Source organism: Loxodonta africana, chromosome 21, assembly GCF_030014295.1.
Source record: "Loxodonta africana isolate mLoxAfr1 chromosome 21, mLoxAfr1.hap2, whole genome shotgun sequence".
NCBI lineage: Eukaryota > Metazoa > Chordata > Mammalia > Proboscidea > Elephantidae > Loxodonta > Loxodonta africana.
In genome coordinates, this window is record NC_087362.1 from 78,535,318 (window position 1) to 78,545,435 (window position 10,118).

The 10,118-nt window shown below is 42.0% G+C and overlaps 1 long non-coding RNA gene across 1 annotated transcript in view; it reads right to left on the bottom strand.

Annotated features, from left to right (window-relative positions):
• Positions 1–377: 377 nt before the first annotated feature.
• Positions 378–10,118, bottom strand: part of LOC135228382 (uncharacterized) — a 67,219-nt gene continuing 57,478 nt past the window's right edge. Inside the window, exon 3 of the long non-coding RNA XR_010318921.1 lies at positions 378–9,738. This is a non-coding gene — a long non-coding RNA (uncharacterized LOC135228382). The remainder of the gene's footprint in view (positions 9,739–10,118) is intronic.

The following is a 10,118-nucleotide window of genomic DNA, read 5'->3' on the forward strand; positions in this document are numbered from 1 at the left end:
AATAAGAGAGCGCACAGGCAACAGCAGCCTACATGTGTCTCAGTGAAAGGGAGAATTCCCTGACTTCATCCAGTCCTCTGAGCAAAGCAAGCATAAGGAGAGAAACTTTTTATCCTTTCTCTGTCCTACAATGAATTTCTCATTTGCTCTTGCAAATGCAAGGCTTCTTCTGAAAAACTACATCACGGTGCATTCATCTCTTCCAGAGGAGCAACCACATAGTTTTAGCTTTAAGAGATTGTGAAAGCACCCAGGGAGAAAAGGCCTTTTTTATTCTCTTTTCTGCCTGAATCCGGTCAATGCGCACTTGCAAAAGCAAGGTTTCCTAGCACAAACTACAAAGCAGTAAACTCTGTCCTGGCAGAGTAAATCCTATGCAGTGTTGCCCTGATGTGAGGCCCAGGGAAAACACATTGCCTAGAGAAATCCTAGCAAAGCCATGTGTTTCCCCACATGAATGTACGTCAGTTTCAGTTATTTGCCAAGAACAGAGCTCAGAGGCAACATCAGATTTTGTGTATCTCAGTGAAAAAGAATACTCTGACTTCATCCATTCCTCAGACGACAGCAGTTAGAATGAGAAAACTGTCAGTTGGTTTCGCTTTCCTGCAATGAGCTCTGCCAATCTGCCCTTAGTGAAGGGAAGTTTTCCTCCGGAGAACTGTCTTGCGGTAGCCGTATTCTGGAAGTGGAACGAGTATGCAGTGTTAGTGTTAAGCTATTGTGAAGGCTCATTTTGGCCCAGGGAAACTAAGCTCCTGATGTAATCCTTAGAAACCCCGGTGCCTTTCCACAGTTCAAAGTGTGTAACTGCAGACTCTCTTCCAAATAAGAGAGCGCACAGGCAACAGCAGCCTGCATGTTTCTCAGTGAAAGGGAGAACTCCCTGACTTCATCCACTCCTCTGAGCAAAGCAGGCAGAAGGAGAGAATCTTTTTGTCCTTCCTCTTTCCTGCAATGTATGCCTCATTTGCTCTTGCAAACGCAAGGCTTCATCTGAAAAACTTCATCCCAGTGGATTTATCCTTCCAGAGGCGCAAATACATAGTCTTAGCTTTAAGAGATTGTGAAAGCACCTAATCCTAACCCTATACAAAACATAACACTGACCAGCACCACAATATCTAACCGGAATCCTCACCCAAACCCTAACCGTAAACTACACCTCTAACCCCTGACACCTTACCATTAACCATAATCCTAACCCTACCAAACCATAACCCTAAACCTAACCATTACCCTGACCCTAATATGAACCTTAACCAGGAACCCTAACAATCACGCTTAACATAAACTTCACCCAAATCCTAACCCTAACACTAAACATAACACGGTCTCCCCCTAACCCTAACCCTAAAGCTAAACATAATACTAAATCTCCCCCAACTCTGACCCTAACCCTAATCCTAACCATAAACCTAACCCTAACCATAAAATTAAGGTAGCCCTGACCATACCTCTAACTCTAATCCTAATCCTAACCCTAAAAGTTACCCTACACACTCAGCTTAAATGGAGACGCAGCAACAACCCTCACCCTAACATCTAAACCTAACTCCAACCCTTAACCTAACCCTATCTCTAACCTTAATCTAGTCCTAAACCTAACCATGACTTAACGTTAACACTTACCCTAACCCTAACCCGAAAACTAATCCTAAAATTAACCCTATCCACTAACGCTAACCCTAAGCTCAACCCACACCCTTAACTTAAACTTCACCCTAACCCTTACCCTAAACTGAACCTTAACTGTAACCCTAAACCTAACCCTAAATCTGACCCTAACATTAAGCCAAACAACTAACCCTAACCATAACACTAACCCTAACCCTAAGCCTAAACCTAAACCTAACCCTAACCTGACCCTAACCTTAACCCAAACACCTAAGCAAACACTATCCCTAACACTAACCCTCATCCTAAACCTAAACCTAAGCCTAACCCTAAAACTAAACCTAACCCTAAACTATCCCCTCACTCTAACCCTATCCCTAAACCTAACCCTATTCCTAACTCTAACCCTGACCCTAACCATAATACCCTAAAACATCAGTTTAACCGAAACCTAACACTAACCCTCAACCGAACCCCTAACCCTAACCCTGTAACTAATCCTAACCAGAATCCTGACCTAACCTAACCCTTACCCTAACCTTACCCTTAACCCTAACCTTAACTCTACCCGAACCCTAACCCTAAAGCTAACCATAACTCTAAAACTGACCCTAACCCTAACCCTAAATCCTAGCACTAACTCTAACTCTAAACCTAACCATAACTGTAACCCTCAACCTATCTTTAAATTAGCCCTATCACTAACCTAAAGGTAACCCTAACTTTAACCCTAACCCTACCTCTAAACCTAACTCTAACCTTAACATTGGCCCACCTTTAACCCTAAACCTAACCCTTACAATAAATCTGGCCTTAACCCTCAGCTTAAACCTAATCCTAATCTTAACCCTGACCCTAACCATAACCTGACCTTAACCCTACCATGAACTTAAACAAAACCCTAAAACCTACCATAACTCTAATCTAACCCTAGGCCTAACCCTAACCCTAAACCTAACTATATCTCTAACCCTCACCCTAAACCTAATCCTAAACCCTAGTGCTAAGACTAACTCTAAACCTAACCCTAACCCTAACCTAGCCCTACACTTTTCTGTAAACCTAGCCTTAACCGTAAACTTACCCCTACCCTAACCCTAACTAGAACTCTAGCCCTAACCATAACAGTTGCCCTAAATCCTCACTTTAATTCTAAACCTAAACATAACCCTCACCCTAACCCCTAACCATATCCCCCAACCCTAACCCTAATGCTATCCCTAAACCTAACCCTAACCAGAACAACTAAGCCCTAACGATAACCCTACCCTAACCCAAACCCTAACCCCAACACCAAAGCCTATCCCAAAACATAACCCTAACTCTCACCCTAACTCTAACCTAATCAAAAACCCAACACTAACCCTAAACCAAACCTAACCATGAACAGAACCACAATGCCTAACCAGAACCCTCCCCCAAACCCTAACCCTAAATTACAACTCTAAATCCTAACACCTTACCATAACCATAATCCTAATCCTACCCAACCCTAACCCTAAACCTAACCCTCACCCCAACCACAACACCTAACACAGACCGTAACCCTAACCCCAACCTAAAATCTAACCCAAACTCTAAAACTAAACAGAACCCGTAAACTTAACCCTAACCCTAAACATAACCTTAACAATAACCTGAAAACTAACCCAAACCTTAGCCATAACACTAACCTTAACCCTCAGCCTATCTTAAACTTCACCCTAACCCTAACCTAAAGCTATCCCTTACTTTAACCCAAACCCTACCCCTAAACCTAACCCTAACTTAACCTTGGCCCACCTGTAACCCTAAACCTAACCTGTACAATAATTCTGACCCTAAACATCACCCTTAAACTAATTCTAATCCTAACTCTGACCCTAACCCTAACCTAAACTTAACCCTATATTTAGCCTTACCATATTCTTAAACCTAACTCTAACCCCGAACCCTAACTCTAACCTGAACCCTAGCCCTAAAACGAACCATAACCCTAACCATAACACTTACCCGAAAAATTCGCCTTAACTGTAAATGTACCTCTAACTCTTACCCTAACCCTGAACTTAACCCTAATTATAACCCTACCCTAAACCTAACCGAAACACTAACCCCTAACCCTAAATCTACCCTTAAACCTTAGGCTAAAACTAACCTTAACCCTAAACCTAAACCTAAGCACTAACCCTAAGTCTAATGCTAACCCTAACCCTAAACCAAACCCTCACCCTTAACCAAAATTTCACCCTAACCGTAACCCTAAACCTACCCTAACTTCATTCAAAGCCTAATCCTAACGAAACCTAACACTAACCCTAAACATAACCCTAGCCCTAACCCTAACCCTAACCCCTAACCGTCATGCTTAACATAAACTTCACGCTAACCCTAACCCTGAACCTAAAAAAAAAAAATTTTTTTTAAACTAAAGATAACACTAAATGTCCCCCTAACCCTGACCCTAAACCTAACCTAAACTTAAACCCAATTTTAAGCCTACAATAAATTTAAACCTAACCTTAACACTAACCCTAACCCTAACCCTAACTGTAACACTTACCCAAAACCCTCACCTTAACTGTAAACATAACTCTAACTCTTACCCTAACCCGAAACTTAACGCTAATTTTCACTCTACCCTAAACCTAACTGAAACACTAACCTCTAACCCTAACCCTAAGCCGAACCCTCACCCTTAACCAAAATTCCACCCTAACCATAACCCTAAACCTACCCTTTCATTCAAACCCTAACCCTAAGCAAAACTAACACCAAACCTAAACCTAACCGTAAACCTAAACCTAAAAAAAAAAACTTAAAGCTAACCCTAAACTTAACCCTGACCCTAACCTGAAACCTAACCCCTAACCCTAACCGTCTTGCTTAAATCAACTTCACCCTAACCCTAACCCTAAAATGAAACATAACACTAAATCTTCCCCTAACCCTGACCCCAACCATAAACCTAACCCTAACCCTAAACTTAACCCTAACGCTGAACCTAACTCTAACTCTAACCCTAATCCTAACCCTAAAACTTACCCTACACACTCAGCTTAAATGGAAACCTAGCACTAACCCTCACACTAACATCTAAACCTAACCCCAACCCTCAACCTAACCCTATCTCTAACCTTAACCTAGCCCTAAACCTAACCATGACTTAACCCTAATACTAACCCTAATCCTAACTCTAAACCTAACCTTAACCCTCAACTTAATCCTAACCTTAACCCTAAACCTAACCGCTAAGGCTAACCCTAAGCGCAACCCTCACCCTTAACTTAAACTTCACCCTAGCCCTAGCCCTAACCCTAAACCAAACCCTAACCCTAAACCTAACCCTAAACCTGACCCTAACATTGACCCAAAAAACTAACCCTAAACCTACAACTAAGTCTAACCCTCAACCTAACCCTAACCTTAACCCAACCACCTAACCTTAACCTAACCCACATCCTTAACCTAAACTTCACGATAAACCTAAGGCTAACCATACCCATAACCCTAAAACAAAACCTCATGCTTAACTATCCCCTAACTCTAGCCCTAACCCTAAACCTAACACTAACCGTAACCCTAACTCTAAAACTAACACTAACACCCTAAAACATCAGCTAAATGTAAACCTAAAACTAACCCTCACATGAACCCCTAACCTTTTCCCTAACTTTAACCCTATCCTTCATCCTAACTCTAACCCTGACCTAAATCTAACCCTTACCCTAACCCTAAACATAACTTTAAAATTAACTCTACCCTAACCCTAACAATCACTCTAAACCTGACCCTAACCCTAACAGTAAACCCTAGCACTAATTCTAACTCTAAACCTAACCCTAACCCCAACCTAGCCCTACTCTTTACCATAAACCTAGCCTTAACCCTAACCTGACCCCGAATCTAACCCTAACCCTAACACTAACCTTATACTAACTCTAAACTTAGCCCTAGCCCTCACTATTAACTGAAACTTCCCCTAACCCTAACCCTAACTCTAACACTAAGCATAACAATTACCCTAAACCCTCACCTTAACTGTAAACCTAACCCTCACCCTAACCCCAACCCACACCCTAACCCCGAACCGTATCCCCCAACCCTAAACCTAAAGCTATCCCTAACCCTAACCCTAACCCTAAACTTAAGCCTACACTACCATAAACCTAACCCTAACACCCTAAACCTAGCCTCTAACACTAACTATAATCCTAACACTAATCGTAAACTTTATCCGAACCTTCACCCTTAAACTAAACATCACACTAACACTAAACATAAACCTAACCCTAACCCTTAACTAACCCCTAATACTAACCTGAACCCTAAACCTAACTGTAACACTAACCCTTACCATATCCTAAACTTCATCCAAACCCAAACCCTAACCATATCCCTAAACCTACCCTACTTCATTCAAACGATAAACCTAAGCAAAACTAACACTAACACTAAACCTAACCCTAACCCTAAACCTAACCCTAATCCTGACCCTAAACTGAACCCTAACCACTAACCATAACCATCAAGTTTTACATAAACTTCATCCGAAACCTAAAACTAAACATAACACTAAATCTCCCCCAAACCTGACCCTAACCCTATTCCTAACCATAAACCTAACCCTAACCCTAAACTTAACCCTAACCCTGACCCTAACTCCAACTCTAACCCTAAAACTGACCCTACACACTCAGCTTAAATGGAAACCTAGCACTAACCCTCACCCTAACATCTAAACCTAACACCAACCCTTAACCTAACCCTGTCTTTAACCTGAACCTACCCCTAAACCTAAACATGACTTAACCCGAACAATTACCCTAACCCTAACACTAAACCTAACCTTAAACCTAAACTTAATCCTAACCTTAACCCTAACCCTAACCCCGAAAGCTAACCCTAAGCTCAACCCTCACCCTTCACTTAAACTTCACCCTAACCCTAACCCTAAAACGAACACTAACCCTAACCCTAAACCTGATCCTACCATTCACCCAAACACCTAACCCTAACACTAAGCCTAACCCTAACCCTAACACTAACCTTAACCCAAACACCTAACCCTAACCCTCCTCATCCTTAACCTAAACTTCACCCTAAACCTCAGCCTGACCCTAACCCTAAAACTAAACCTAACCCTAAACTCTACCCTAACTCTAGCCTAAGCCTAAAACTAACTCTAACTCTAACCCTAACCGTAACACCCTAAAACATCAGCTTAACTGTAAACCTAACACTAACTCTCATACAAACCCCTAACCCTTTCCCTAACCCTAAGCCTATCCCTCATCCTAGCACTAACCCTGACCTAAACCTAACCTTTACTCTAACCCTAACCTTAACTCTACCATAACCCTAACCCTAACAAGAACTCTAAACCTGACCCTAACCCTAGCCCTAAACCCTAGCACTAACTCTAACTTTAAAACTAACCCTAACCTAGCCCTACCCTTTACTGTAAACCTAGCCTTAAACCTAGCCTTACCCCTACCCGAACCCTAACCCTATAGCTAACCCTAACACTAATCTGAACCCTACTCTAATATTTACCCTCTCCCTGACTATTAACTGAAACTTCACCCTAACCCTAAGCCTACCTCTAACTCTAACCCTAACCATAACAATCACCCTCAACCCTCACCTTAACTGTAAACCGAAGCCTAACCCTCACCCTACCCCTTAAAAGTATCCCCAACCCTAAACCTAACCCTACACACTCAGCTGAATAGGAAACCTACTACTAACCTTCACCCTAACATCTAAACCTAACCCCAACCCTTAGCCTAACCCTATCTCTAACCTTAACATAGCCCTAAACCTAACCATGACTTAAAACTAACACTTACACTAACCCTAACCCTAAACCTAACCTTAACCCTAAACCTAATCCTAACTTTAACCCTAACCCTAAGTTCAATCCTCACCCTTGACTTAAACTTCACCCTAAACCTAACCCTGAACTCAACCCTAAGCCTAACCCTAAACCTAACCTTAATCCTGACCCTAACATTAACCCAAACACCTAACCCTAACACTAACCTTAACCCACATCCTTAACCTAAACTTCACCCTAAACCTAAACCTAACCCAAATCCGAAAATTAATTAACCATAAACTATCCCCCGACTCTAGCCCTAAACCGAAACCTAGAACTAACCCTAAATCTAACCCTAACCCTAACCCTAACCATAATACTGTGAAACATCAGCTTAACTGTGAAACTAACACTAACCCTCACAGGAACCCCTAACCCTTTCCACAACCGTAAACCTATCCCTAATACTAACCCTAACCCTGACCTAAACCTAACCCTTACCCTAATCCTAAACTTAACCCTAACCGTAACTCTACCCTAACCCTAAACCTAAACTTAGCAATAAATCTAAACCTGACCCTAACCCTAACCCTAAACCCTAGCACTAACTCTAACTCTAACCCTAACTCTGAGCTTTACCTTAAACCTAGCCTTAACCCTACCCTAACACTAAACTTAAACTAACCGTAACACTGACCTTAACCCTAACTCTAACCTTAACCCTACCCCTCACAATTAACTGAAACTTCATCCTAACCGTAACCCTAACTCTAACTCTAACCCTAACCATAACAATTAACCTAAACCCTCACCTTAACTGTAAACCTAACCCTAACGGTCACCCTAGCCCTTAACCATATCCCCAACACTAAACCTAACCCTGACTTTAACCCTAACCCTACCCATAAACCTAACCCTAACCTTAACCTTAGCACACCTGTAACCCTAAACCTAACCCTTACAATAACTCTGACCCAAACCCTCGCCCTAAACCTAATTTTAATTATAACCCTGACCCTTACCCTAACCTAACCTTAACCCTAATTTTAAGCCTACCATAAACTTAAACCTAACCCTAACCCCTAAACCTAACTCTAACCCTAACCCAGCCCTAACCCTAACCCTAACCCTAACTGTAACACTTACGCAAAACCCTCACCTTAACTGTAAACGTAACTCTAACTCTTAGCCTAACCCTAAACTTCACCCTAATTATAACCCTACCCTAAACCTAACCAAAACACTAAACTCTAACCCTAACTCTGACCCTAATCCTTAGCCTAAAACTAACCTTAACCCTAAGCCTAACCCTAACCACTAACCCTAACTCTAACCCTAACCCTAAACTGAACCCTCACCCTTAAACAAAATTTCACCCTAACCATAACCCTAAACCTACCCTACTTCATTCAAAGTCGAAACCTAGGCAAAACTAACACTAACACTAAACCTAACCCTAACCCTAAACCTAACCCTAATCCTGACACTAAACTGAACCCTAACCACTACCCATAACCGTCACGTTTAACATAAACTTCATCCTAACCCTAAAACTAAACATAACACTAAATCACCCCAACCCTAACCCTAACCCTATTCCTAACCATAAACCTAACCCTAACCCTAAACTTAACCCTAACCCTGACCCTAACTCCAACTCTAACCCTAAAACTGACCCTACACACTCAACTTAAATGGAAACATAGCACTAACCCTCACCCCAACATCTAAACCTAACACCAACCCTTAAACAAACTCTGTCTTTAACCTGAACCTACCCCTAAACCTAAACATGACTGAACCCGAACAATTACCCTAACCCTAACTCTAAACCTAACCTTAACCCTAAACTTAATCCTAACCTTAACCCTAAACTTAATCCTAACCTTAACCCTAACCCTAACCCTAACCCCGAACGCTAACCCTAAGCTCAACACTCACCCTTCACTTAAACTTCACCCTAACCCTAACCCTAAACTGAACACTAACCCTAACCCTAAACCTGATCCTTCCATTCACCCAAACACCTAACACTAACACTAAGCCTAACCCTAACCCTAACCTTAACCCTCATCCTTAACCTAAACTTCACCTAAACTTAAGTCTGACCCTAACCCTAAAACTAAACCCAACCCTAAACTATCCCCTAACTCTAGCCTAACCCTAACTCTAACCCTAAACCTAACCGTAACACCCTAAAACATCAGCTTAACTGTAAACCTAACACTAACCCTCACACGAACCCCTAACCCTTTCCCTAATCCTAACCCTATCCCTAACCTTGACCTAAACCTAACCCTTACTCTAACCCTAAACTTAACCTTAACCTTCACTCTACCCTAAACCTAACCCTAACAATAACTCTAAACCTGACCCTAACCCTAACAGTAAACCCTAGCACTAACTCTAACTGTAAACCTAACCCTAACCCCAACCTAGCCCTACCCTTTACCGTAATCCTAGCCTTAACCCTAACCTGTGCCCGACCCTAACCCTAACCCTAACACTAACCTTACCCTAACTCTAAACTTAGCAGTAACCCTCACTATTAACTGAAACTTCCCCTAACCGTAACCCTAACTCTAACACTAAGCATAACAATTACCCTAAACCCTCACCTTAACTGTAAACCTAACCCTCACCCTAACCCCGACCTGAATCCCCAACCCTAAACCTAAAGCTATGCCTAACCCTAACCCTA